Genomic DNA, 6,000 nt, shown 5'->3' with positions numbered 1-6,000 from the left:
CCAGCCCAGCTTCAAGTCCTGCCCGGCTGTGCCGTGGACAGGTGGCCTCCTCTCCCTCCAGACTGCCCCAGGGCTGAACGGTGTTCGGATTATCACCCAGGAATGCTGGGAGGGTGCCTGACACCAGGGGGCAGCAGTAACCAAGTGGAAGGTGGGGTGGGCAGGCGGGAGGAGAAAGGTCGGAAAAACAGTGCCCCGTGCCTGTGTGAACTTCACAACCGATTCTCTTGTGCGTTTTCACAGATTGGCTCCCACTTCTCAGAATCATCAGTCGTTTGGCACTCGGAAATCATAGATTTGCCTCGTTAACTGTAATTTTAGGGAGCGTTCCCTGTTTCCCCTGCCAGATTGTAAGGTCCTAAAGAGCAGAGCCAGTGTTTATATTTATAACTCTTTGTGCCTCCTTGTGCAGTGAATAATAAAAGCTGCCATTTTGTGATGCATATTAGGGGAGTGCATTCTGTGTTTTAACTCCAAGTTTGCTGCAATCCCAAACCAAGGCTCGGAGATTTCACCGAGAATAGCAGTGACAGAAATAGGTAACAGGGGTGCGCACTCTGCTCCCAGCACCTCATCAAGCCCTTTACATAGCTCATCTCATTTAATCCTCTCCCAACAATCCTATTATTATCCTTGTTTCGTGGCTGAGGAAACAGAGGCACAGAGGGCTTAAGTAATGTCTAGAGATTGGAAGGCTAGCTCCCAACTCCAGGTCCAGTGATCTTTCCCACCATCCTGCCCCCGATTCCTTACCACATGAGTGAAATAAGATTAAAAGTAAACATCCAAAGGGACGCCTGGGTGGCTCAGTCGGTTGAGTGTCTGACTTGGGCTCAGTTCATGATCTCGGGGTCCTGGGATCGAGCCCTGTGTTGGGCTCCCCACTCTGCAGGGAGTCTGCTTGTCTCTCTGTTCCTCCCCCTGTTTGTACTCTCTCTCTCTCCCTCTTTCAAATAAATAAAATCTTAAAAAAAAAAAAGAAAAGGAAACATCAAGGGCTCCCTTCGAATGAGGTAGACAGCCCAGAGATTGAACTTCAGACTTTTTTTCCCCAAGATTTTATTTATTTGTTTGACAGAGAAAGACACAGCGAGAGAGGGAACACAAGCAGGCGGAGTGGGAGAGGGAGAAGCAGGCTTCCTGCGGAGCAGGGAGCCAGACATGGGGCTCGATCCCAGGACCCTGGGACCATGACCTGAGCCTAAGGCAGAGGCAGACGCTTAAGGCTTAGCGACTGAGCCACCCAGGCGCCCCTGAACTTCAGACTTTTAAGTTTTTTTTTTTTTGACAGAGAGAGAGAGAGAGAGAGAGAGGGAGACAGTGAGAGAGGGAACACAAGCAGGGGGAGTGGGAGAGGGAGAAGCAGGCTTCCAGCTGAGCAGGGAGCCCGATGTGGGGCTTGATCCCAGGACCCTGAGATCATGACCCAAGCCGAAGGCAGATGCCCAACTGACTGAGCCACCCAGGCGCCCCCCACCAAAAAAATTTTTTAAATAAAAAAAACTTATTAACTGCCTGTTGTGAGTTTGTACGAGTTATATCTTTGTGTGGCTCTCCCAGGTCAGGCAAAAGGCATATTTCTGAAAGCCATTTCAGCACAGGGATGGCAAGCAATAACTTAACTCTGTGTGGAAGTTACCACAAGCCACATACATCTATCCCACTAAACTTATAATTAATGTTTCTCCAACCTACCTTCCTTTTGCTGGATCCCCAAACTGCTCTTGGCTCTTCCAACATCACCTGACACAAGGGGAAGTGTGACAGAGGGAAGCCTGAAGGGAAAGACACAGTAGTCTTACACACTGGGGTTAAAATCTCTTTTGCACATTTCACAAAAACATAAGACTTCGTGAACACATGACAGGGGCTTGTGCTCCGGGGGGCCCCCTTCAGCCTCATCTTCCTTAGCACACAGTACACGCGCCTCTGGTGGGTGCTGGCTGGTGCGCTGGGGCATTCAATCAGCAACTGGGTGGTTCCCTACAGCCCTCCTGCTCTTTTTTTTTTTCTTTTAAGATTTTATTTATATATTCGACAGAGAGAGAGAGACCGCGAGAGAGGGAACACAAGCAGGGGGAGTGGGAGAGGGAGAAGCAGGCTTCCCGCGGAGTGGGGAGCCCGATGCGGGGCTCGATCCCAGGACCCTGGGATCATGACCTGAGCCGAAGGCAGCCAATTAACGACTGAGCCACCCAGGCGCCCCAGCCCTCCTGCTCTTGCACTAGGCTTTACAAAGTTCACTTTTATAGGTCTTGGACCTAGTTCCATATTAGGACAGTTCTACCCCCTACTTTTTTTGAATGATAGCATCCCATTGCATGAATGGACAACCATATTTTGCCACGGCAAACAATGCTGCAAAGAATTTTTTTAAGCGCGTGTGAGAATATATGTGTAAAATACATTCTTTGAGTGTGATCGCTGGGCTCCAGAGTATATCCAATTAAAATTTAATATACACTGCTAAATGCTGTCCTTGGAGGTTGTGAGGACATGCTAGCAGGGTCTGAGCATGGTCAACAGTGTGTTAGCAAGCATTGCTGATTTTTGCCACTCTGCAGATGAAAAATCTTGCCATAGTTGTTTTTTTTTTTTAAGATTTTATTTATTCATTTTGACAGAGAGAGACACAGCGAGAGAGGGAACACAAGCAGGGGTAGTGAGAAGGGGAGAAGCAGGCTTCCCGCCTAGCAGGGAGCCCGATGCCGGGCTCGATCCCAGGACCCCGGGATCATGCAGACGCTTAACGACTGAGCCACCCAGGCGCCCCGATCTTACCATAGTTTTGATTTGCATTTCTCTTATTGAGAATGAAAGGGAACATTTTTTCCCATATGTTTAAGAACCACTTATATCTCCTCCTTTGGGGACTGTTTATATCCTTTGTCCATTTTTTCTATTGAGTTAGTCTGTTTCTTTTCTTTTTTTTTTTTTGAGATTTTATTTATTTATTTGACAGAGAGATAGAGCGCACAGGTAGGCAGAGTGGCAGCCAGAGGGAGAGGGAGAAGCAGGCTCTCTGCTGAGTCGGGAGCCGGACATGGGGCTCGATCCCAGGACCCCAGGATCATGACCTGAGCCGAAGGCAGCCACTTAACTGACTGAGCCACCCAGGCACCCCGAGTTAGTCTGTTTCTTACTGATTTGTAAAAGCTGTTTAAATATCAAGGAAATCAGCTCTTGGTCTGTGATATAATTGGCAAATCAGTTTCCTCGGCTTTTCATTTATCTTTTGACTCTGCTTATGGGGTTTATTTTCCCAGGGGGGATAAATGCTGTATTTATGTAACTGAATGTATATATATATATAAAGATTACTTATTTATTTATTTGATACAGAGAGAGACAGAGAGAGAATACAAACAGGGGGAGCAGCAGAGGGAGAGGGAGAAGCGGGCTCCCTGCTGATGCGGGTCTCGATCCCAGGACCCTGAGATCATGACCTGAGCCGAAGGCAGATGCTTAACCGACTGAGCCACCCAGGCACCCCTGTATTTTTTTTTAAGATTTATTTTCACGGGGCTCTCGGGGGGCTCAGTCATTAAGCGTCTGCCTTCGGCTCAGGTCCCGCATCGGGCTCCCTGCTAGGCCGGGAACCTGCTTCTCCCTTTCCCACTCACCCTGCTTGTGTTCCCTCTCTAGCTGTCTCACTCTCTGTCAAATAAATAAATAAAATCTTAAAAAAAAAAAGATTTTATTTTCAAGTAATCTGTACACCCATCTTGGGACTCAGACTTGCAACTTGGGCTTCAACAGTTACATGCCCCACTGACTGAGCCAGCCAGGCACCCCTATGTAACTGAATGTATTAAACAAGTTTTTGATGACTTCTGATCTGGTGTCATTCTTAGAAAGACCTGCTTTCTCCAAATATAATAATAAAAACATTCTCCCATTGTTACAGTATTTTTATGATTTGATTTTTAATATTTAAATAATTGATTTTTCAGGGATTTGTTTTCGTGTACGAGGTGAGGTGTGGATATTTTATTTTCGCTCAGAAAGCTACCCCATCGTCGCAAGATCTTTAGGGAAAATTCATCTTATCTTCACGGACTGAAAGGCTATCTTTGTCATATACTAAATTTCAGCGTGTAGTTGCTCTTCTTCTCTACATTGTTGGTCTCTTCCACTCAACACTTTGTCTATTCATGCACCAAGTTGCTACTAGAGGCTTATATGTTTTGATTTCAGACTTTCAGCTTCCTGAACTGTGAGAGAATACATTTCCGTTGTTGTAAGCCACCCCCCTGGTTTGTGGTAACTTGTAATGCTGATACAGTGACAGAGCTGGGATTTGAAAGCGAGTCTGAGTGCGAGCCTGAGCCCTGTGTTCTGAATGGGAGTGCGGGGGTATTCATCCCTGTTGCTGAGAGAGTGTGTGATGGGGAGGAGCTGGGGAAATTAGTGTATCCCCAATTTCCTTGGGCCTCGTCAGCCTATGGGTGTTACAGACAAAGGGGTATGCTGGCCATTCTGTGTCCTTCCCCATTCTCCTCTTTGCTCTCCAACACCCTGCCCAGTGTCCAGGAGGCTGAACTCATTGGCCTGCCACCACCCTACTTCCTTGCCCTTTGGCTTCCGTCCGGGTTTGGCCAATGCCAGTCACTGGCAGCAAGTTGGAAGTGCTCCCTCCACGCTGGGTCACAGCTTGTCAGTGGCTGTGCATCTTTACCTAAGGCCACAGCTCCTGTCTTGTGGCCCCTCTACAGCTCCAGCTCTGGTCCATTGGTTGGTTCCGGTAACCACTTCTTCCCCTTTCCCTTTCAGGCCTATGGTGGTAACAGCTTCCCCCACACTAACCCTAGAACCGCTTACTGGTTTTCCTTCACCCTGCCCACATCCCTATAGAGATCCATTCTGTAACCTTCCTTCAGCCATTCCTTTTGAGGGGACCATGTGCTTCCTACGGAGATCCTGACCAAATACGGGGAGTAACTCCAGTTTTCTTGGCTCTTGCCTCTGCTTGCTTATTTGAAACCACCTTAAGTCCTGACCATTCTTTTTTTTTTCTAAAGATTTTATTTATTTATTTGAGAGAGGGAATGAGAGACAGAGAGCATGAGAGGGAGGAGGGTCAGAGGGAGAAGCAGACTCCCCGCTGAGCAGGGAGCCTGATGCGGGACTTGATCCCGGGACTCCCGGATCATGACCTGAGCCGAAGACAGTCGCTTAACAAACTGAGCCACCCAGGCGCCCAGTCCTGACCATTCTTTGTGCCTCTGGGAAGCTACTTCTGTTCCAATGGGAGCCCTCCAGGGCAAGCTGCTTAGGATTCTGGCAAAGTCAGGGAGAAGCCTGTCTCCCCTATGGGTTATTCCCACACAAGGGTCCCAAGCAGGCTGTCTGGATCCCAGGGCTCCCCACCCCCACCTCCAGCCACTGGAATCAGCTTATATGTCAGGCTTACAGGGCAGGCCCCTCCTTTCATCCCGAAGAGCTTTCTCTGGAGGCTTCTCATTCCTTATGCAAGCGGGCTCCTGGCAGGGTGTGCTACCCTGTTGCCAGACATGCCGAGACAGATCGGATTCTCCTTAGACTTGAGTGGGGATCCTTTCATACAAGGTTGGGAAGGTAGGTTTGGGCTGCAGCAAGGAAAGCCTCTATCACCATCGAACAAGTTTTAACTTATGTTGTAGGCGAGGAATCACTAAAACAGATTCACACCGGACAAGGCTTGATCAAAAATTGTTAAGGGCTTTGCACATCATCATCTCAGCGCGGGTTCCTGCTCTGCCTCTAGCTGAACTGTCCTCTCACCAGAGAGGTCCCATTGGGCGCTCTTCATCAGCCCAACATGCTTTCTTTCCAGTAGAATATTTATCATCCCCTGAAATCACAAGTGTTTTCTTCTTCTCTCTTCTCCCAATCCATGAGGGCCAGGAGTTAACTTAGTCAACGCTCTACTCTCAGGGCCTGGCTTATAGTAAACAATAAATATGTGTCGAATTTGTTGAATGAGTGAATGAATTTGGCCCAGTGAATGAATTTAGATGA

The sequence above is a fragment of the Zalophus californianus genome, chromosome 6, assembly GCF_009762305.2.
Source record: "Zalophus californianus isolate mZalCal1 chromosome 6, mZalCal1.pri.v2, whole genome shotgun sequence".
NCBI classification, from domain to species: domain Eukaryota; kingdom Metazoa; phylum Chordata; class Mammalia; order Carnivora; family Otariidae; genus Zalophus; species Zalophus californianus.
Note: the sequence above shows the minus strand (reverse complement) of the source record.